Consider the following 24,487-nt stretch of genomic DNA (forward strand, 5'->3'; position numbering starts at 1 on the left):
GCCTGGCATGTCATGTGACTGTCCCATTAACTGAATATTTTACCTAATACTACATCCTACCTCATAAAATTAGTACTTTTGTTGCTATCTTTCCCTCCCCGACCAAAAAAAAAAAAAAAATTGCACAAGAAATAGCTATTTATGGTGGGCTCTGGATAGATTGTTTGTATTATGGAAATGAAAATGAAGGATTAATTTAGTGGAGACCCTAAACTAAATATTTGCCCAGATTTGGCAAATGCAAATTTGCTTTTAAACTTTAACTCCATTTCTACCAGTGATTTGCTATATGTTTTGTATGTGATATAAATTTGCACTGATACAGTCACCATATTCCACTTGTCTTTTAACCATCTTTAATTATCCAAGTGCAGCCCATCCTCTTAACTCCCATGGGAATCTATGTTGCTTTCTCACATACGGTTTCCAGCAAATTTTGTAATAATAATAATAATATCTTTATTTCTACAAGTACATGTACAAGGTATACAGGCCTGCCTGACATCAATGACATACTACTGTATAGAAAGCCGCTTGTTACGCTGAGCGTTTCGGGCAAATTAGGTCAGTTAAGTTGGGTTAGGGTAGGTTAGTTTGTCCTCTCCCTAAAAAATAACCTGTTATAACATACCACAATGGAAAAATATAGAGACAATGAAAAGCTCTGCTGTGCAGACAAAAAACTGGCATCCACTGAGCATGGCAGACATAACTATGTTAGATTTTCACTGTTTAAAGTACCTTCATCAGTCTATCATTTGCCTTTCTTTACAACAGTGAAATGATGTTTGTGACTAGGAGGACAGGCTAAAATATCAATAAATTGGTTTATATTTTCATTCATTAGAAAGAAATAAGAGAAAGAAGAAAGATTTGGGTATGGGAAATCCAATGAGCATATGTACAAAATTTTATGATTTGTTTTCAGTTTAGGAATCTTGTGCCAAGTTAGAGGTATTTTAGATTACATTTTTCTCATTTTTTATCACTTTTTTTTTTTTTTTTTGTATTTGACCATATGGTACTTGAGTTACCTGGAGTTTACCTGGAGAGAGTTCCGGGGGTCAACGCCCCCGCGGCCCGGTCTGTGACCAGGCCTCCTGGTGGATCAGAGCCTGACCAACCAGGCTGTTGCTGCTGGCTGCACGCAAACCAACGTACGAGCCACAGCCCGGCTGGTCAGGAACCGACTTTAGGTGCTTGTCCAGTGCCAGCTTGAAGACTGCCAGGGGTCTGTTGGTAATCCCCCTTATGTATGCTGGGAGGCAGTTGAACAGTCTCGGGCCCCTGACACTTATTGTATGGTAAACATAAGTCAAGAAATGTTAAATTTAACTAGTAACATGGATTTTCTTATGAGGTTCCCTATTGACAACTTAACAATGAAACAATCAGGTTCACATTATGGAATTTATTCTTCATGTGTTTATTCTTTGTGTGTTAGTGTGTAACTAGATAATGGTCCAAGTTGGACCAAAATATTCATCGTAAGTTCCAAAACAGTATGCATCCTTTCCAAGATATGGTACTATGTGCCCCAAATGACACTACTTACACTATACCACTCCCTAATCTACCCTTACCTCATCTGTGGTATTTCTCGCCGGGGATCTACTACTGCTAATTATCCTAAACCATTAATAACCCAACAAAAAGCTGCTGTGCAGATTATTACCCATTCCTGTGCCAGACAATAACTCCCCTCCCCACCACCACTCTTCAAAAGTTTGCACTTTCTAAATATAGAAAATATGCCTTCATATTACTGTTCCTGCTTATATACGTATAGAACATTAAATGGTAACGTAAACCCCCTCCTCAAACTTGATAGTTGCAGCAGAACACATAGGCATAACAAAAGACACAAAACTCTTTTACTTCCCCCATGTCAGAATCACCCTGTGTAACAATGCAATGCACATAAAGGGCCCCAAGATCTGGAATTCAATGCCTAAACCAGGAAAAGGTCTCCTGTCTGCCAGTCAATTTAGAGATATAATTGAAAATCACTTAACTACACCAACACTGTGCTATACGGCACATAGGCAACAGTTAGGCAACTTTATTCTGAAACGTTTCGCCTACACAGTAGGCTGTTTCAGTCGAGTACAGAAAGTAGGCAGGAGCAGTAGAGATGTGAAGACAATGTAATTAGTCCATCACCCTTGAAGTCGTAGATTTGAGGTTGTCAGTACCTCAGCCTGGAGAAGAGTTCTGTTCCATAGTCTGGAACTATCTGAAGATCAAGTGACAGTGTGGAAACTTACATACTGTCAGGAGAGAATGTAGGGAGAATGTAGCCACTGGGAGGTCACGTCCCTCTCAGATCAAATAATTCTCACTTGAAAAAGTTGTCCAAGGTGTTTTCTCTTCTGTACCAAGATGCCATTGTGTTGCAGTGTCTGACAGAGTGAATATCTACTGCTCCTGCCTACTTTCTGTACTCGACTGAAGAAGCCTACTGTGTAGGCGAAACGTTTTGAAATACAGTTGCCTAACTGTTGCCTATGTGTCTTACCTACCAACCTCTCAGTATTGTATACCATTTTGATATTCACTATGCTATACCAAACAAAACCAACTCATCTAACTACTCCATGAAATCATGGAGCCTGTTAGAAGCTATTTAATCAGTTTAAATTATTAATACATACTTAAATTTGTACTATATCTAGTCTTAAGTAGTCTGTAAGCACTGGGATTAGTCTTCCCAAAATGCACATGCATGCTTAACAATATTTTAAAACATGTAAACTACATTTTTTATATTGCACAAGGAAATAAAATGTTTGTTTGTTCTCTTATGTGCCAGTTATTTGTGTATTGCCAGTGTCCTATTCAATCTGTGTCTGATTCAACCTGTGTAAAAACTCTTATGTGCATAAAAGGACCTAAAAGGTGGAACTCTGCCTGAAGATTCCAGAGGCTCCCTGTCTGCCAACCACTTCAAAGCTACTGTTTATAATACCTTACCTTAATGTGATCCTGACAACAATTTTTTTTTTTATTAACACGTAGGTCGTTTCCCACCAAGGTAGGGCAGAACAAAAAAGAAAAACTCTCATCATTCACTCCATCACTGTTTTGCCAGAGGCATACCTGGAGTTTACCTGGAGAGAATTTCGGGGGTCAACGCCCCCGCAGCCCGGTCTGAGACCAGGCCTCATGGTGGTTCAGGGTCTTATCAACCAGGCTGTTCCTGCCGGCCGCACACAAGCTGACGTATGAACCACAGCCTGGTTGGTCAGGTACTGACTTTAGGTGCCTGTCCAGTGTCTTCTTGAAGACAACCAGGGGTCTGTTGGTAATCCCCCTTATGTATGCTGGGAGGCAATTGAACAGTCTTGGGCCTTGGGCACTTATTGTGTTGTCTCTTAGTGTACTCGTGGCGCCCCTGCTTTTCATCGGGGGAATGTTGTATCTCCTGCAGAGTCTTTTGCTTTCATAGGGAGTGATTTTTGTGTGCAGGTTTGGTACCAATCCCTCCAGGACCTTCCAAGTGTATATTATCATGTATCTCTCTCACCTGCATTCGAGGGAATACAGATCAAGGACCTTCAACCATTCCCAGTAGTTTAGGTGCCTTATCGCATTTATGTGTGCCATGAAAGTTCTTTGTACACTCTCCAGGTCTGCAATGTCGCCAGCCTTGAAGGGGGGCCGTTAGTGTACAGCAGTATTCCAGCCTAGAGAACACAAGCGATTTGGAGAGAATCATCATGGGCTTGGCGTCCCTAGTTTTGAAGGTTCTCATTATCCATCCTTTCATTTTCTTAGCGGATGAGATAGATACATTGTTGTGGTCTTTGAAGGTGAGATCCTGTGACATTATCATTCCCAGGTCCTTCACATTATTTTTCCACTCTATTGTATGGTTAGAATTTGTGATATACCCTGACACATTTTTAATTTCTTTAAGTTTTCCATATCTGAGCAGTTGAAATTTCTCCTCGTTGAACTTCATATTGGTTTGAGTGGCCCATTCGAAGATTTGGTTGATGTCTGCTTGGAGTCTCACGATGTCTTCGATGGAGGTCACTGCTATGGTGATCCGGGTGTCATCCGCAAAGGAAGACACGGAGCTATGGCTTACATCTCTGTCAGAAATGAGGATGAGGAATAAAATGGGAGCGAGTACTGTGCCTTGCAACATTAACACCCCCTCCTTCAGAGTGCCTGCACTGTACTTCCCATCTTCAGGAATCGAGTCTGACTTGCTGGTTTCCCTGAATCCCTTCATAAATGTTACCTTGCTTACACTCCAACAGCACGCAAGTAATAAAAACCATTTGTCTTCATTTGCTCCTATCTAATATGCTCACGCACACTTGCTGGAAGTCCAAGACCCTCGCACATGAAACCTCCTTTACCCCCTTTCCTAGGCTGAACCAGGAGGTATTTCTTCATACTTGGGCCAAACATTTCATTGAACCATTCCAGGAAAATTTCCTGTGACCCATGCCCTGCTGTTAGCCTTCCACATCACACACAATTTACTTTTGACAACACTGTTTTTCTTGAACACTCTGGGATTTTCAGAGTGATACACCAGTAAAGGCGTCACTTCGAAATCCCCACTAGCATTACCACACAACAAGAGTGTTAGCCTGTCTTTCATAGGCTTGTGTCCTGGGAGTGCCTTTTCCTCCTGTGTAATGTAGGTCCTCTTTGGAATTGTCTTCCAAAACATGCTTGTTTCATCACAATTGAACACTTGTTGGAGTTGGAATTTTTCAGCCTCTACATAACCTTTGAATTCCCGCCGCACAAATTTTTCAGCCGCTTGTTTGTCTGAACTGGCACCCTCGCCATGCCTTACAACACTGTGTATACCACTTCACTTCTTGAATTTTTCAAACCGACCTTTGCTGGCCTTAAATTCACCTACATCAGCACTTGTTTCAGGCTACAACACACTCTCATGCAAACTTTTTCTCTCTGAGCCACACCAACAACAATTTCTCCACTTCTTCAGTTGTTTGAGGTCTCTGTTTGGTTATTGCATTCACTCCTTTCACAACATCAGCTTCTATGATTTCTTTTCTCTTTGCCACATTAGAGCTGATTGTTGATGGCAACTTCCCATACACCCTGCCGAGTTCAGCAATGTGTATGCCACTATCATATTTTTTTAGGATTTCTTTTTTCAGTTCTATGGTGTTCCTTACTTTCTTTACCAAAGTACTGGCACTAGGAGCTTTCTTTGGGGCCATGGTCACTTATTTAGCAGTCGCACACAATAAACAATGGCAAAAACAATGAATTATTACGAAATGTTTAGTATGACCTGGCAGGATATGTTCACTCACCAAGAAACAACATTACACTGCCTGAGAATGGTGTGGGAGACGGCTTTGTCTGCACACTTGGCACTGGACAGGTTGCCTACGATAGATGAAAATGGAGGTAATTGACGAAAACGGAGCCAAAAAATCGATGAAAAAAGTCGGCCAAAACCAAAATTGGTGATATCAGAGATCGACGAAAACAGAAGGTCCACTGTACTTGCTTTATCCTTAATGTATCTTTAATGAGAATATTTTAATAAATTACTGAATACCTTCAATAATTTATTAAAATTACTGAATACCTTCAGTAATTATAAGTTACTTTTAAAGTCTTTTGAAATGCTTTGCATAACGAGGGGCTCTCCGTAAAGTAATTTTTGCATGTCAATTACTATAATTGTATACTGTACAGTATGCCACTTCATAGAAATAAAGTTGTTTGTTTAGAGCACATCCATCACATGGGACATCAATAGAACTTGTTTGATTTGAAGTTACAGTTGGGTCTTGTACAGAATTATGCTTTGGTGTTGGTTATGATTAGGGACTCCTTTCAACCTGGTTTTAGGCATGATGTCCCACCAAATTCAGTTTGAGATGCCAAATGTCCAGTGTTCTTAAATTGTAAATTATCTGGTTTGAGTAACACAGGTACTGTATTCTTAATCCTTTTTTTTTGTATTCTTTTTTTAACATACTGTACCAGCTGTCTCCCACCAAGGCAGGGTGATAATTTTTTTTTTTTTTTTTTTTTTTTTTACCACACTGGCCGATTCCCACCAAGGCAGAGTGGCCCGAAAAAGAAACTTTCACCATCATTCACTCCATCACTGTCTTGCCAGAAGGGTGCTTTACACTACAGTTTTTAAACTGTAACATTAACACCCCTCCTTCAGAGTGCAGGCACTGTACTTCCCATCTCCAGGACTCAAGTCCGGCCTGCCGGTTTCCCTGAACCCCTTCATAAATGTTACTTTGCTCACACTCCAACAACACGTCAAGTATTAAAAACCATTTGTCTCCATTCACTCCTATCAAACACGCTCATGCATGCCTGCTGGAAGTTCAAGCCCCTCGCACACAAAACCTCCTTTACCCCCTCCCTCCAACCTTTCCTAGGCCGACCCCTACCCCGCTTTCCTTCCACTACAGACTGATACACTCTTGAAGTCATTCTATTTCGCTCCATTCTCTCTACATGTCCGAACCACCTCAACAACCCTTCCTCAGCCCTCTGGACAACAGTTTTGGTAATCCCGCACCTCCTCCTAACTTCCAAACTACGAATTCTCTGCATTATATTCACACCACACATTGCCCTCAGACATGACATCTCCACTGCCTCCAGCCTTCTCCTCGCTGCAACATTCATCACCCATGCTTCACACCCATATAAGAGCGTTGGTAAAACTATACTCTCATACATTCCCCTCTTTGCCTCCAAGGACAAAGTTCTTTGTCTCCACAGACTCCTAAGTGCACCACTCACCCTTTTCCCCTCATCAATTCTATGATTCACCTCATCTTTCATATACCCATCCGCTGACACGTCCACTCCCAAATATCTGAATACATTCACCTCCTCCATACTCTCTCCCTCCAATCTGGTATCCAATCTTTCATCACCTAATCTTTTTGTTATCCTCATAACCTTACTCTTTCCTGTATTCAGTTTTAATTTTCTTCTTTTGCATACCCTACCAAATTCATCCACCAATCTCTGCAACTTCTCTTCAGAATCTCCCAAGAGCACAGTGTCATCAGCAAAGAGCAACTGTGACAACTCCCACTTTGTGTGATTCTTTATCTTTTAACTCCACGCCTCTTGCCAAGACCCTCGCATTTACTTCTCTTACAGCCCCATCTATAAATATATTAAACAACCACGGTGACATAACACATCCTTGTCTAAGGCCTACTTTTACTGGGAAATAATTTCCCTCTTTCCTACATACTCTAACTTGAGCCTCACTATCCTCGTAAAAACTCTTCACTGCTTTCAGTAACCTACCTCCTACACCATACACCTGCAACATCTGCCACATTGCCCCCCTATCCACCCTGTCATATGCCTTTTCCAAATCCATAAATGCCACAAAGACCTCTTTAGCCTTATCTAAATACTGTTCACTTATGTGTTTCACTGTAAACACCTGGTCCACACACCCCCTACCTTTCCTAAAGCCTCCTTGTTCATCTGCTATCCCATTCTCTGTCTTACTCTTAATTCTTTCAATAATAACTCTACCATACACTTTACCAGGTATATGGTGTAATGGTACCATATGGTACCATATGATGCAATGGTACCATATGGTACATTGTACCATACAGTACAATGATACCATATGGTTCATTGTACCATATAGTACTGTTGTATTCAACACAATAAACACACTAATATTTTCATTATTATTTTGTTTACAATAGTTGTTTACAACAAAAATATGCAAAAATGTTGTATATTAGTAATGTTCTATTATATATTTACAAGTGTACAGGAACTTGACGTGTTCCTTGAGGTGGATGACAAAGCACTTTGTCTAGGAAACTGCGGAGTCAGTAGCTAGCTTGCGTCACCACTCACTCAGTCTTGGCTGATGTCTCATGCCACCAACACCTATTGACCATATGGTACATGGTATCATATGTTACAGGGTACCACATAGTACATTGTACTATATGGTATAGGGTACCATGCACTACAGGATGACATATGGTGCAGGGTACCATATGGTACAGAGTACCATATGGTACAGAGTACCATATGGTACAGAGTACCATATGGTACAGAGTACCATATGGTACAGAGTACCATAAGGTACAGAGTACCATAAGGTACAGAGTACCATAAGGTACAGAGTACCATAAGGTACAGAGTACCATAAGGTACAGAGTACCATATGGTACAGAGTACCATAAGGTACAGGGTACCATATGGTACAGGGTATCATATGGCACAGGGTACCATATGGTACAGGGTACCATACAGTACAGGACACTATATGGTACAGATACAGGGATAACAATGGAAATAAGTCACCCTGACTTTTTTGGGTTATCCTAGGATTTTATATGTATGCTGCTATGTATGATAATCCATGTAATTGCATTTCTGTACACCTCTAGAAACATTCCCTGTGACTGTATATGTGTATATAAAATATAGAAAAATAGTAACAAACAACATTTCATATCCTTTGTGTGCGTAAACAACAATTATAAACAATATAATGACAACAGTTATTGTGTAGTAAATAAAGAGAAAAAACTTGCAAAATAGTGCTCATATTGGTCTCACAGGCCATAAAAGTTACTTGAAAAAAAAAAAGAAAAAATAATAGAAAATAATAATAAAAAACTAAATACAGTGGACCCCCGGTGTTCGATGGCATCGGTATTCGATAAATCCAGTATTCGATACATTATATCGCAAAAAAATTTCCTCGGTATTTGATTGAAAACCCGGTATTCGATACAATTCGTACGAGACGTGTCCACGTGTGGCCTGAACTGCCCCTTGTGGGCCAGTGTTTACAAGCCAGCCAGTGTGCGCGCATCTAAGGATACATTCGGTACATTCCATATTATCCATATTATCACTGTGTTTGGTGCTTGTTTCTGCAAAATAAGTCACCATGGGCCCCAAGAAAGCTTCTAGTGCCAACCCTTCAAGAAAAAAGTTGCTAATGACTTATGAAATGAAGAAAGAGATAATTGCTAAGTACGAAAGTGGAGTGCGTGTGTCGGAGCTGGTTAGGTTGTACGTATAATAAACCCCAATCAACCATCTCTACTATAGTGACCAGGAAAATGGCAATCAAGGAAGCTGTTCTTGCAAAAGGTGCAACTGTGATTACGAAACAGCGACCACAAGTGTTAGAAAATGCTAAGAGATTGTTATTGGTGTGGATAAATGAAAAACAGATAGCAGGAGATAGCATCTCTCAAGCGATCATTTGTGAAAAGGCTAGGCAGTTGCATGACGATTTGGTAAAGAAATTGCCTGCAAGTAGTGGTGATGTGAGTGAATTTAAGGCCAGCAAAGGTTGGTTTGAAAGATTTAAGAATCGTAGTGGCATACATAGTGTGATTAGGCATGGTGAGGCTGCAAGTTCGGACCAAAAAGCAGCTGAAAAATATGTGAAGGAATTCAAGGATTACATAGACAGTGAAGGACTGAAACCTGAACAAGTGCTTAATTGCGACGAAACAGGCCTGTTTTGGAAGAAAATGCCAAGCAGGACCTACATTACTCAGGAGGAAAAGGCACTCCCAGGACATAAGCCTATGAAAGACAGGCTTACTCTGTTGATGTGTGCCAATGCTTGTGGTGATTGCAAAGTGAAGCCTTTATTGGTGTATCACTCTGAAACTCCCAGAGTGTTCAGGAAAAACGATGTCCTCAACGCTAATTTGTGTGTGCTGTGGAGGGCAAACAGTAAGGCATGGGTCACTAGGGACTTTTTCTATGACTGGTTACACCATGCATTTGCCCCCACTGTGAAAAATTACCTAACTGAAAAGAAATTAGACCTTAAGTGCCTCCTGGTATTAGACAATGCTCCTGGTCATCCTACAGACTTGTCAGAGCGACTTTCTGGGGACATGAGCTTCATTAAGGTCAAGTTTTTGCCTCCTAATACCACTCCTCTCCTGCAGCCCATGGACCAGCAGGTCATTTCCAACTTCAAGAAACTGTACACAAAAGCTATGTTTCAAAAGTGCTTTATAGTGACCACAGAAACTCAACTGACTCTAAAAGAGTTTTGGAAGGATCACTTTAATATCCTCAATTGTATAAACCTGATAGGTACGGCTTGGGAGGGAGTGACTAAGAGGACCTTGAACTCTGCTTGGAAAAAACTGTGGCCAGAATGTGTAGACAAAAGGGATTTTGAAGGATTTGAGGCTAACCCTGAGAATCCTATGCCAGTTGAGGAATCCATTGTGGCATTGGGGAAGTCCTTGGGGTTGGAGGTTAGTGGGGAGGATGTGGAAGAGTTGGTGGAGGAGGACAGTGAAGAACTAACCACTGATGAGCTGATAGATCATCTTGAACAGCAAGAGGGCAGACCTGAGGAAACTGCTTCGGAGGAGGGGATAGAGAAATTGAAGAAGTTGCCTACTTCAAAGATTAAGGAAATGTGTGCAATGTGGCTTAAAGTGCAAATCTTTTTTGATGACAATCACCCTAACACAGCTATTGCAAGCCGTGCTGGTGACTATTACACTAACAATGTTGTTAAACACTTTAGGAATGTCATAAAGGAACGGGAGGTACAGGCCACTATGGACAGATATGTTGTGCGACAGAAATCCAGTGACTCTGAAGCTGGTCCTAGTGGCATTAAAAGAAGAAGGGTAGTAACCCCGGAAAAGGACTTGCTACCTCAAGTCCTAAAGGAAGGGGATTCCCCTTCTAAACACTAACACCTCTCCCCTCCTCCCATCCCATCAATCATCACCAGATCTTCATTAAAGGTAAGTGTCAATTATTTTATTGTTATTATTCTATGGCATTAAACTTAATATTCCATGTAGTAAAATTTTTTTTTCATACTTTTGGGTGTCTTGCACGGATTAATTTGATTTCCATTATTTCTTATGAGGAAAATTGATTCGGTTTTCGATATTATCGGTATTCGATGAGCTCTCAGGAACGGATTAATATCGAATACCGGGGGTCCACTGTAAACTAAAACCGGGTGACCGGCAGTCAGCAATGTTACCATATGCCTGTCATTTTGTCAACTTCGCACTTCCATATCTCGGTAAGTATTGATGGTAAAAATTTTTTGTTTAGAATATAAAATTTAAAAAAAAAAAACTTCATAAGAAAAAATAATTTTTTTTTTTTTTTTTTTTTTTTTTTATAAATTTTTCGACCCTGAGAACAAGTCTGGGAGAGGGCCTGTTGACCCTGAAAGGGTTAAGGAAAAAGAATTGGTGGGAGACAGTGTTGTGGAGTCGATCATTTGTGAGAAGGCAAAGCGGTTGCATGAGGATCTTGCAAAGAAAATGCCTGGAACAAGTGCTGCAGTTGTGAATTTAGGGCCAACAAAGGATGGTTCGATAGATTTAGGAAGCGTAGTGGCATACACAGTGTTGTAAGACTAGGGTGCAAGCTTTTGTAGAGAAACACCACCCTGACAAAGCTGAAACAAGCCATGTCTGCAACATGTTTAGTGACAGAACCCTGTCCCACTTCAGTGAAATCTTAGAGATGCCAGAAACAGAGCACTCTGGACAGTTATTTTGTGAGACAGGGGTCCAGTGTCTCCCAAGCTGGTCCTAGGGGCATTAAAAGACGGAGAAGGGAAGTAACCCCAGAGAAGGCTTCGCTACCTAAAGTCTTTATGGAGGAGGATTCCCCTTCCAAACACTAACTCCTCCCTCTTTCCTCCTATCTATCTTCCAGAAGCCAGCATAGCCTTCAATAAAGGTATGTAATACTTACATAATTGTAAAAAAAATTATTTTTTGTGAATATTTTTGTTTTGAACGAATTAATTGTATTTCCATTAATTCTTATGGGAAATATTAATTTGGTTATCGGCCATTTCAGTTATCGGCCGATGTTCAGGAATGGATTACGGCCGATAACCGGGGGTCCACTGTATTATGATATGTTGTATGACCTACCTTTTCGTACTGTCAGCTCTAATTTAAATTTGACATTTGCTGAATTAATTGCCAAATACTATTTGGATATTGGTGATATTTCTGGGCAGTGACCAGGTCCTTCTGTAAGTGTCTTTCCAGCAGCTCTGTGGAAGGCATTCTGAGAGAGCACCCAGAATACAACAGTGGTTGCAGGGGTTGAGTCTTTGCTCTTGGCCCTACCTCTCCACTGGCCACTACTGGGTTCACATTTTTGACTTTGAGCCCTATCATAATTATTCCTAAAACTATGTATGGATCCTGCCTCTATCACTTCGCTGTCTAGGTTGTTCCATTTCCTGACTACAAGTATTTTGAATATGGATAGTTTGCAGCCAAGTATAGTACAATGCAATACAATACAATACAACTTTAATTTCTTTGCAAAGGTTACAATGTGTGATTCACATTTTATAAAATGTTGTTACAATACAATTGTAATTTCATTGCAAGTTCACATTGAGATTTTGTAATTACAATAATGAGTTGCAGTGCAAAGAGAACCACTATCATACCTTGGCATTATGGGCAGACTGAATTTAAAGGCTTACAGACTACTTAATACTAGAGAAATTGATCATAGTTTGTTTGGGTTGTACATATATCTTTTTTTTATTTATAGCAAACAGTAAGTTTATTCAAATTACAACCTGGAGATTTTACATTGGGACAAATTGAAAGTACTGTATTTTGTAGGTTGTTTATATCATTAGTAAAAATTTAAATTATATTATGGGAATATAACATTGTGTGTTGTTGAAAGTGGTTTACAGTGTGAGAATGCTACAATTGGGTGTAAGGCATGTTTTGGGCAGGTATTTATTCTACAATGTAGTATTAAGTAATGTATGAACTTTGGGCATCTAATTTTGGAGTTTAAAGATTTAGGTAATTAGGAGATATTTTGGTAAAGTTAAGTACAGTGGACCCTCAGCTAACGATGGCATCTGCTAACATTAAATCCAGCCAACGATACATTTTAACGCAAAAATTTTGCCTCCGCTAACGCTAAAAAACTCCCCCAATGCGATTCATTTGAGACGCGTCCACATGTGGCCTGAGCGCGCCTCTGTTGTCCCGTGGGTGCCAGTGTTTACAAGCCAGCCGGTGTGGTTGCATCCACGCATACAATCGGTACATTTCATATTATCACAGCGTTTTTAGTGATTGTACCTGCAAAATAAGTCACCATGGGCCCCAAGAAAGCTTCTAGTGCCAACCCTGCAGGAAAAAGGGTGAGAATTACTGTGGATGTGAAGAAAGAGATAATTGCTAAGTACAAAAGTGGAGTGCGTGTCTTGAAGCTGGCCAGGTTGTATACCAAACCCCAATCAACCATCGCTATTATTATGGCCAAGAAAACGACAATCAAGGAAGCTGTTCTTGTAAAAGGTGCAACTTTGTTTTCAAATAAGAGATCACAAGTGATAGAAGATGTTGAGAGACTGTTATTTGTGTGGATAAACGAAAAACAGATAGCAAGAGATAGCATCTCTCAAGCGATCATATGTGAAAAGGCTAGGAAGTTGCATGAGGATTTAATTAGAAAAATGCCTGCAACTAGTGGTGATGTGAGTGAATTTAAGGCCAGCAAAGGTTGGTTTGAGAGATTTAAGAATCGTAGTGGCATACATAGTGTGATAAGGCATGGTGAGGCTGCCAGTTCGGACCAAAAAGCTGCTGAAAAATATGTGAAGGAATTCAGGGATTACATAGACAGTGAAGAATTGAAACCTGAACAAGTGCTTAATTGTGACGAAACAGGCCTGTTTTGGAAGAAAATGCCAAACAGGACCTACATTACTCAGGAGGAAAAGGCACTCCCAAGACATAAGCCTATGAAAGACAGATTTACTCTGTTGATGTGTGGTAATGCTAGTGGTGATTGCAGAGTGAAGCCTTTATTGGTGTATCACTCTGAAACTCCCAGAGTTTTCAGGAGAAACAAAGTCCTCAAGGCTAGTTTGTATGTGATGTGGAGGGCAAACAGTAAGGCATGGGTCACTAGAGACCTTTTCTATGACTGGTTACACCATGCATTTGCCCCCACTGTGAAAAATTACCTCCTGGAAAATAAATTGGACCTTAAGTGCCTCCTGGTATTAGACAATGCTCCTGGTTATCCTTCAGACTTGGCAGAGCGACTTTCTGGGGACATGAGCTTCATTAAGGTCAAGTTTTTGCCTCCTAATACCACTCCTCTCCTGCAGCCCATGGACCAGCAGGTCATTTCAAACTTCAAAAAATCTACACAAAAGCTATGTTTCAAAAGGTGCTTTGTAGTGACCATAGAAACTCGATTGACTCTAAGAGAGTTTTGGAGAGATCACTTTAGCATCCTCAGTTGTGTAAACATTATAGGTAAGGCTTGGGAGTGAGTGACTAAGAGGACCTTGAACTCTGCTTGGAAGAAACTGTGGCCAGAATGTGTAGACAAAAGGGATTTTGAAGGATTTGAGGCTAACCCTGAGAAGTGTATGCCAGTTGTGGAATCAATTGTGGCATTGGGGAAGTCCTTGGGGTTGGAGGTTAGTGGGGAGGATGTGGAAGAGTTGGTGGAGGAGGACAATGAAGAACTAACCACTGATAAGCTGCAAGATCATCTTTAACAGCAAGAAGCCAGACCTGAGGAAACTGCTTCGGAGGAGGGGATAGAGAAATTGAAGAAGTTGCCTACTTCAAAGATTAAGGAAATGTGTGCAAAGTGGCTTGAAGTGCAAACCTTTTTTGATGAAAATCACCCTCACACAGCTATTGCAAGCCGTGCTGGTGACTATTACAATGACAATGTTGTGAACCACTTTAGGAAAGTCATAAAGGAACGGGAGGTACAGACCTCTATGGACAGATATGTTATGCGACAGAGGTCCAGTGACTCTCAAGCTGGTCCTAGTGGCATTAAAAGAAGAAGGGAAGTAACCCCAGAAAAGGACTTGATACCTCAAGTCCTAATGGAAGGGGATTCCCCTTCTAAACATTAACAACTTCCACACTCTCCCCTCCTCCCATCCCATCAATCATCACCAGATCTTTAATAAAGGTAAGTGTCAGTTTGTGTGTATTAAAATTAATATTTCATGTGGTAAAAAAAAATTTTTTTACATCCTTTGGGGTGTCTTTCACGGATTAATTTTATTTCCATTATTTCTTATGGGGAAAATTAATTCAGCTAACGATAATTTCATCTAATGATGAGCTTTCAGGAATGGATTAATATCGTTAGCTGAGGGTCCACTGTATTTAGGTTAGGGTAAGTAGGTGGTTTTTGAGAAGTCTTAAATTGATGTTCAGGCCGGATTACTTTAGTAGTCACTGGTAATGAATTCCAAATTTTGGGGCCCTTTATGTGCATAGAGTTTTTACACAGTGAGAGATGGACACAGGGTATATCAAAAAGTGATCTGTGTCTTATGGTCATGTGTCCTGTTAAGGTTGATGAGAAGTTTGAGTGGAGGGTTTATGTTTGAGTGTTGTGTTCTATGTATGTAGTAGGCACAAGAATAAGTATGGATGTTCTTAACGGTGAGTAGTTTTAGACTTGAATATTGGTGGCGTATGCTGTCTGGAGTGAGAATTTATCATTCTGACTGTATCCTGGTCTCATTTTATAGAATGGAAGACATATTACAGAAATTGAGATGATTTTGACTGGTTTTACAAAGAAAAGTACCTTGAAATTGAGTTCAAAGTAGCAGAAATGTTCGATTTTTACCAAAGTTCAAAAGTAAACAAATCATGCTATGCGTCCAATACACGTCAACTGGTGAGTCTAATATTATTTCACAAGTGCGCTGATATTATTTATACCATTTCTACACTAATGCAGTATGCATAACAGTAAATCTTCTATTTTTTTTTGTGAGAATAAAAATTCAAAGTGGAAAGCAAAAGAATGTAAGAGGGGCATGGGGATGTGACTAATGAACAGAGGAAGTGTTATTTTAGTGCCAGGAATGTCTTTCTTGTTTATTCTGGACCCTATTCGGAAATTGGCATTTTTTGAAATTTGTGTGAAATTGGCAAAATTGCTAAATTCTGATCACTTTATTGGATAGTTGAAATCGGTAAATGGGTGGTTTCTTGTACTCATTCGATAGAAAAAATGGAGTTCAAGCGAAATAGTTATGATTTTTGTAGACTAGTACACTGGAATTGGCCGAAAACAGGGCTCAAAGTGGGCAAAATCGCCAATGCGTAAACATCGAGACTGCTAACTTCGCGAGAGCATAATTCCGTAAGTTTCCATCAAATTTCATACTTTTGGTGTCATTATGACCGGGAAAAGATTTTCTATCTTTTCATAAGAATTTTTTTTTTGAAAATTTGGCAACCCTGAGAACAAGTCTTGGAGAGGGCCTGGCGAACCTGAAAGGGTCAATGACAAGCAAATCAGACAAGGTGATAAATAAGACACTTGCAGCACCTGGATTATTTTCTTTAACAAGGCTTTTTGTCTGTACAGCTAGTTTCTTCAGTTTATGTTGTACAAGAATGGTATACAATACTGACAAGATGAAAATTTAGATACATGTGCAAATATCTGGGTATTTTTATTGTAGACGTTTTGCCATCCAGTGGCTTTATAATATAGATTCTAGGACATATTTTGAAGATAGTAGAACTATATACAAAAAAGATGAGGTACTCAGTCCCTCAGCCTTGGAGTTGGTGTGAAGAGCACCATAGTCATGTAGATTCTGGAGCACAGGCAAGGAGGCTGGTGCTTATATACTAATCGTCATGTGGAAAGGGACGGGTAGCAGACGAGGGCATAGTCACTGGTAGGTGGGATTCCTCAGTGGAAGTCGGTCATACCCAGAGGGATGGGTAAGTTGTGGTAGCCGTGAAGAAGGTCATGTAGATGTCCTCTGACCCAAGATTCCATGATGTTGCAGTGTCTGACAAGTTGTACAATTTAGTAGATGTTTTATTATCACACTGGCCTATTCCCACCAAGGCAGGGTGGCCCGAAAAAGAAAAACTTTCACCATCATTCACTCCATCACTGTCTTGCCAGAAGGGTGCTTTACACGACAGTTTTTAAACTGCAACATTAACACCCCTCCTTCAGAGTGCAGGCACTGTACTTCCCATCTCCAGGACTCAAGTCCGGCCTGCCAGTTTCCCTGAACCCCTTCATAAATGTTACTTTGCTAACACTCCAACAGCACGTCAAGTATTAAAAACCATTTGTCTCCATTCACTCCTATCAAATACGCTCACGCATGCCTGCTGGAAGTCCAAGCCCCTCGCACACAAAACCTCCTTTACCCCCTCCCTCCAACCTTTCCTAGGTCGACCCCTACCCCGCCTTCCTTCCACTACAGACTGATACACTCTTGAAGTCACTATTTCGCTCCATTCTCTCTACATGTCCGAACCACCTCAACAACCCTTCCTCAGCCCTCTGGACAACAGTTTTGGTAATCCCGCACCTCCTCCTAACTTCCAAACTACGAATTCTCTGCATTATATTCACACCACACATTGCCCTCAGACATGACATCTCCACTGCCTCCAGCCTTCTCCTCGCTGCAACATTCATCACCCATGCTTCACACCCATATAAGAGTGTTGGTAAAACTATACTCTCGTACATTCCCCTCTTTGCCTCCAAGGACAAAGTTCTTTGTCTCCACAGACTCCTAAGTGCACCGCTCACCCTTTTCCCCTCATCAATTCTATGATTCACCTCATCTTTCATAGACCCATCCGCTGACTGGTCCACTCCCAAATATCTGAATACAGTCATCTCCTCAATACTCTCTCCCTCCAATCTGATATCCAATCTTTCATCATCTAATCTTTTTGTTATCCTCATTACCTTACTCTTTCCTGTATTCACTTTTAATTTTCTTTTGCACACCCTACCAAATTCATCCACCAATCTCTGCAGCTTCTCTTCAGAATCTCCCAAGAGCACAGTGTCATCAGCAAAGAGCAACTGTGACAACTCCCACTTTATGTGTGATTCTTTATCTTTTAACTCCATGCCTCTTGCCAAGACCCTTGCATTTACTTCTCTTACAACCCCATCTATAAATATATTAAACAACCACGGTGACATCACACATCCTTGTCTAAGGCCTACTTTTACTGGGAAATAATTTCCCTCTTTCCTACATACTCTAACTTGAGCCTCACTATCCTCGTAAAAACTCTTCACTGCTTTCAGTAACCTACCTCCTACACCATACACCTGCAACATCTGCCACATTGCCCCCCTATCCACCCTGTCATACGCCTTTTCCAAATCCATAAATGCCACAAAGACCTCTTTAGCCTTATCTAAATACTGTTCACTTGTATGTTTCACTGTAAACATATAATACACATAGATGTATGTGTATTAAATTGAAAAAGCCTGTTACACAAGCATGATGACTCTTCAATAAAGATATCTATGTGTTACAGTATACCTTATTAGTCAATATTGTATACCATTAGTATAATGATTGGGAAATTTGCAGACTTACTGAAAAGAACCTTGACACATCTAGAAGCATTGCTCTGGAACAAGTGATGAAGCCTTTTCATCTGTGTAATGTGCTGCTGAGTAAAACACACCACAGATGTATTACAGATGACTTGAGCAATCCAGTGCAACCATCAACTGACAACTGTACATCTGCATCAACACAAACCACAGCCTTCCACCTTGGTCCAGCGGGCCATATTAATTTTCTCTACAGACTTTCATATCAAGAGGCACCGACAACAGCCAGAATTTAAAGTAAGATAAGGTGTTTATTTTGACTTCTGTAAGCTATTTTCAAAAAAATTGTCTGGCCTTTTTCAAGGTTTCAGCAATATAACCTGATTTTCCCATGTGTTCTTCATATTAGAATAGGATGAAATCAGAACTTACCACAGTAAAGAACTGTTTCCAGGAAAGAATATTTACTGCATTTATCTTTCTTATGATGGTTCTCTTCAAATCCCTTGTTCTCTCTAGGCTGGAATATTGCTGTACACTAATGGCCCCTTTCAAGGCAGGCAAAACTGCAGACCTGGAGAATGTACTGAGAACTTTCACAGCACACACAAAATCGATAAAAAACTTAAATTACTGGGAACGATTGAAGTCCCTTGATTTGTATTCCCTGAAATGTAGGCGAGAAAGATACGTAATATACACTTGGAATCCTAGAGGAACTAGTCAAAAATTTGTATGTGAAATCACTCCCTATGAAAGCAAAAGTCTTGGCAGGAGATGCAACATCCCCCTAATGAAAAAAAGAAACACGAAGAGTATGCTAAGAGACAACACAATAAGTGTCAGGGGCCCAAGACTGTTCAAACGCCTCCCTTGGCTGTCTTCAAGAAGGCGCTGGGCAGACACCTAAAGTCAGTACCTGATCAGCCAGGCTGTGGTTTGTACATCGGTTTGTGTGAGGCCAACAGTAACAGCCTAGTTGATCAGGCTCTGATCCACCACGAGTCCTGGTCAGACTAGGCTGCAGTGGCTTTGTTCCCTGAAACCCTCTCCAGGTATTCTTGTTCTCATACCAACATAGATGAAGACAAATCATAGCAATGTATCCTTTGGAGGTGATACTAAAATCTGTATGAGTGGCATCCATTGAAGACACTTCAAGTCTCCAGAGTGATGTAAAATAAAGTTTTCCAGTGAGCTAATGATGATAATACATAATGTTCAGTGAGGACAAATTTCAGTTACTCTGCCATTCAAAAATTTGGGAAATAAACACTGGAGCCGAGTATACAATAAACGTGAATTGCTTAATAAAGCAAAAGTTTAATATGAGAGACCATGATTGATAATGTTGGAAGCTCTTACATTCAATGATCACAAGGTTATCACACCTACAAGAAAAATAATAAGCTGGATAACAAGAATTTTGAAAGCAATAGATGCCAAGCCATTACCTGGAGTTTACCTGGAGAGAGCTCCAGGGGTCAACGCCCCTGCGGCCTGGTCTGTGACCAGGCCTTATGGTGGATCAGAGCCTGATCAACCAGGCTGTTACTGCTGGCTGCATGCAATCCAGTGTACGAGCCACAGCCTGGCTGATCCGGTACTGACTTTAGGTGCTTGTCCAGTGCCTGCTTGAAGACAGCCAGAGGTCTATTGGTAATCCCCCTTATGTATGCTGGGAGGCAGTTGAACAGTCTCAGGCCCCTGACACTTACTGTATTGTCTCTTAACGTCTAGTGACACCCCTGCTTTTCATTTGGGGGATGTTGCATCATCTGCCGAGTCTTTTGCTGTGATGATACTCTTCAAATCATTTATTCTCTCTAGGCTGTAATTTTACCATACAGGTACTAGAAGCCCCTTTAAAGGCAGAAAAAATTGCAGAACTGGAAAATGTACAGAGAACCTTCAAAACTCAGTGAAGCCCCTAAATTACTAGGAATGCCTGAATTCCCTCAAATTGTACTTTCTAGAATGCACCTGGAAAATTCTGGAGGATTGGTCTTAAATCTGCACATCAAAATCACTCCCTGCAAATGTAAGAAGTTTGATGGTGCAAAATTCCATGCTGTTGCTGCTAGTGTGTCACTAGCACCAACAGCCTGGTTGATCAGGCCAGCAACAAATAGGTGTGGCCTGGGACTAGGCTGTGGGGGTGATGACCCCTGAAGTAAGCTGCAGGTAATCTTTGCTCCAGTTATGTTGTTTTAATTAAAGAACCAATTTTCAGGAATATAAACTATGTCACTTGAGAGTCAGCTGTGTGTGTGTTTTTCATTTGTTTAATGTGTGTGTGTTTAGTGTGTGTGTGTATGTACATATTTTTATGCAGAATTCATAGTTTGGAAATTAGGAAGAGGTGTATTACCTAGAGGGCTGAAGAGGGGTTGTTGAGGTGGTTTGATTATTTAGAAAGGGTGGGGCAAAATAGGATGACTTGGAAGATGTATAAATCTGTACTAGAGGGAAGATGGGGTAGGGGTCATCCTAGGAAAGGATGGAGGGAGGACATAAAAGAGGTTTTGTGTGCAAGGGGCTTGAACATACAGCAGGCATGTGCAAGTATGCTAAATAAGAGTAAGGAGAGAGACATTGCTTTTGGGACTTGTGCTGTTGGAGTGTGAGCAGGGTAATATTTTGTGAAGGGATTCAGGGAAACCAGGTGGGAGGCACAGTGCTACACTCTAAAGAAGGGGTTTGGGATATTTGCTATTTAGAGGGACATCTAAACTGGTGTACCTGTATGCCTCTGGCAAGACAGTGGTTCTGTGAATGATTTGGAAATTTTCTTTTTTGGGTCACTCTTCCTTGGTGAGAGACAGCCAGCATGTTAAAAATAAATAAATATACAGTAGGGACCGCTTTTTGGCATTTTATCTTACGGCATTCTGCTAATGTGGCGATCTCAAATTATGACCAAAACTTTCTATACGGCAAGCGGTCTTTCAAATACGGCATGTGCTACCCGGTTTGTTTACATTCTCCATGAGCACATCTCTATTATGCAATAATAATCACTCTTGGGCACATTAAATGTCTAATTTTATGTCAATATAGACAATTTCATTAATTCATCTATGATATTTTCTTTAAAATTATATAAGAAACACGTTACATAGCACATGAACATGCTGTTTATATGCTATGGAGGTGTTGTTGCCGGGTGGAGGGAAAACATTACATAATACTAATAATCACTTTTGGGCACATTAAATGTCTTATTTTATGTCAATATAGACATTTTCATTAATCCATCTATGATATTTTCTTCAAATTATATAAGAAACACGTTACATAGCACATAAACATTTTATGTTTATATGTCAGTATAGCTACTGAATTCACTTATAAGTATACTTGTGTAGTATATCATAGATTGTATCATCCATACATATATATTTAGGCTCCCTAGTCAGTAGGCTCAGTGACTAGCATGTGTAACGTCACGTGACGCGCATGTGTGCATGAGTACCTCTGTAACTCTCTCGGTTCCCGTTTAGACATATAAGCAGCAACAGGCAGGCTGGGCCTCCCTTACCACAGTCTGATAATATAGTGTTACCAACTGACCAGTGTGTTTAACTACAACCATCTATTCTCCAACGAACCCCGATGACAATTGGTGGCAACGGAGGGCCTGTAATTCTGACGATTACAGCGATTTCTGGAGATAAATTTCTACTGAGCCGGTCGCCATCTTGTGACGCTAGGCCTGCCGAGACGCACTCTACAATCCCAAGCCAGCTACCCCAAGCAAGCTTTCACCCGCCTATTGCTTCCCTTAATGGTCAGCCTCTGTGTATTAGCGTTTTATTTGCTTAATTGCATTACTTCCGAGGGGTTGACCCGGGTTTGCAAAGTAAGCCAAGCTATCAAGTCAGTCTGTGGGGGGGAGTAGAGTCCAGCCCAGCCCTACGCCATTCCAGCTTTGCCTGCTAAGCCAGCTTTCCACCCCTGCTGTGCTCATCGTTACAAGTTATCAAGTCAGTCTATGTGAAGGGTTAAGCCAAGCCAGCCAGCAACTAACCCAGTACTCAAGCAAGCCACATGGGTACAGTCTTCTTCATCGCTTTGTGCTTCCAGTTCTAGCTATTCTGAGTTTTATCATCCCTGTGGTGTTGTGGTATTTTGTGGGTTGTTTTTAAGCCAGCCCGGCTTAGAATATCTTCGTGCCTAGTGCGGGTGTCCCCAGAGTGGCTTACGCTGTTTATCCCATAGGCCCAGTCACCACGCGGTGTCTCACCGCGCTGCCTTAGGCACTCACCCACTACCGCTGTTGTTTTTGTACCCTTCTCACGGGTCCTAGCACCTTATTTTTACGGACCACATAGGGGGTCAAGAGCCAAGAGTGTTCCTTCGTCAGGTGCGCCATCGTAAAAGCCTCCTGTGTGAGTTCATCGATTTAAGCACAAATTCTTTGAGGCGTCAGGAACGCTGCTAGCCATGAGACTCCACCACCTACCCTTCATCACCATCAACCTACACCGTTGCTACAGTGTTAATGAATATATTTTTTTTTATATCGAGACATTTGCGTGTGTTTAGTTTTTTCTTGACAGTGATTTCTTAGTGACATTCAGTGACTCTTGATTAGACTCAGTGTTCATTATATACTGTTTGCATTATTTTTTTTCTCTTCTTTCTTCAGTGTTAATTTTCGTGCTTTATTTTATGTCTGTTGTGTTGTGTTTCTTTTTTTTATATATACTTGAAATAAGTAGTTTAATGTTTTTCCTTGTTGTGTGCAATATATAAGCAGTATAACCTTGTGTTTACACTTCACAATTATCTTGTGTTCACAGTATTGTGTTCCTTGCCTAGTAATTTATACAGTGAAGTAGTTCAGTAACTTGTTCCCTTATATTCTGCATCACAACTCAGTGTTGCCTCAGTTATTTTTTTTTCTCCCAGCATTTGTGTATTCTTGCTAATTTTTTTTATTCATTCATTTGCCATTTTTTTTCTGTGTGTGTTGAACATTCTTGAGTTAATTCTTTTCATTTAGCCAGTGTCTAATTTGTCTTATCTCCACAGACAATAGTGCCATTATTTTGTTTGAAGCAAGAGAATTATTTTCCAAATTTTTCATACCTCAAGCCTTATTACAAGAAAATTCTCATAGTATTGTGCATATATTGATGTGCTGTGTTCTGCATCACTGTAAGTGTTCAAACCTTTTCCTTGTTTTGTGTTTTTTTTTTTTTGCCTCTATTATTTTTTATATTTCATTGAACAAATTCACTCTTAGTGCAATTTTTTAACTTCTTTTAAAGTAAATCATTCTTTTGTTTGTTCAGTAAGTGTTTGCTTAAGCTGCAATTAAGAGTTAAAGTGTTCAATCAGTTCATTCCTTGATAATTTTTTTTTGTTGCTTTTGTAAACTGTATTTTCTTGTGTGTGTTATTTTTTATTATTGCAACATTAACTCATTTTACAATAATTCTTGTGTAAACATTGTGCTGCCATTAAATTTTTTTTTTCTTTCAGAAATTTTATGTAGTGTTGTGTTGTGCAGTACTTTTGATTAGAAATTGTTATTTGCAATATTGCTACAGTTTATTTCAGTGCAATATCCTGTGATTTCAGTTTCACATTTTCTGTGCATAATATTTTATTCTTTGTGTGTCATTTTATTTTATTTTTAGTGAATTGCTTTCCCAGTTTGTTTTAATTTTGCACAAGATTTGTTGATCCCATTTTATCATTTTTTTTGTTGAATTTCTTTATTCAATTGAGAGTAAAGACAACTCACTGTGCCATTCATTCAATTTAAAGTAAATCTGAGTAAATTTGATTTGAGTAAAGTACAATTTCTCTTGATTTTCAGAGTGTTGCTTATCCAGTTGAGTAATTTTTTTTATTTTCTTTACTTAGGCAGAATAGTTAAGCATTTTCTTCCCATTTAGGCAAAGTGTGTCATTCTCTCTATTTTTCTTGCCTTTATGTCCTTGAGTAAGTTCCCTGAGAAGATGTCCCAGTCACTTTTGTTTGCTCACTTAGTGTATCATGCCAGTCAGAGTCAATATGAATCAGTCCACAGTACCAATATTCCCCTACTGACTAAAAGACATTACCTAGCCCTTGAGCAATGTGCTTG

General features: G+C 40.2%; 1 long non-coding RNA gene across 1 annotated transcript in view; it reads left to right on the plus strand.

The window, feature by feature from the left end:
- The first annotated feature begins 18,319 nt into the window (after window positions 1-18,319).
- The window catches only part of LOC128705834 (uncharacterized), a 58,628-nt gene continuing 52,460 nt past the window's right edge, over window positions 18,320-24,487 (plus strand). Inside the window, exons 1-2 of the long non-coding RNA XR_011393898.1 lie at window positions 18,320-18,684; window positions 20,364-23,550. This is a non-coding gene — a long non-coding RNA (uncharacterized lncRNA). The remainder of the gene's footprint in view (window positions 18,685-20,363; window positions 23,551-24,487) is intronic.

The sequence above is a fragment of the Cherax quadricarinatus genome, chromosome 67 (genome assembly GCF_038502225.1).
Source record: "Cherax quadricarinatus isolate ZL_2023a chromosome 67, ASM3850222v1, whole genome shotgun sequence".
NCBI lineage: Eukaryota > Metazoa > Arthropoda > Malacostraca > Decapoda > Parastacidae > Cherax > Cherax quadricarinatus.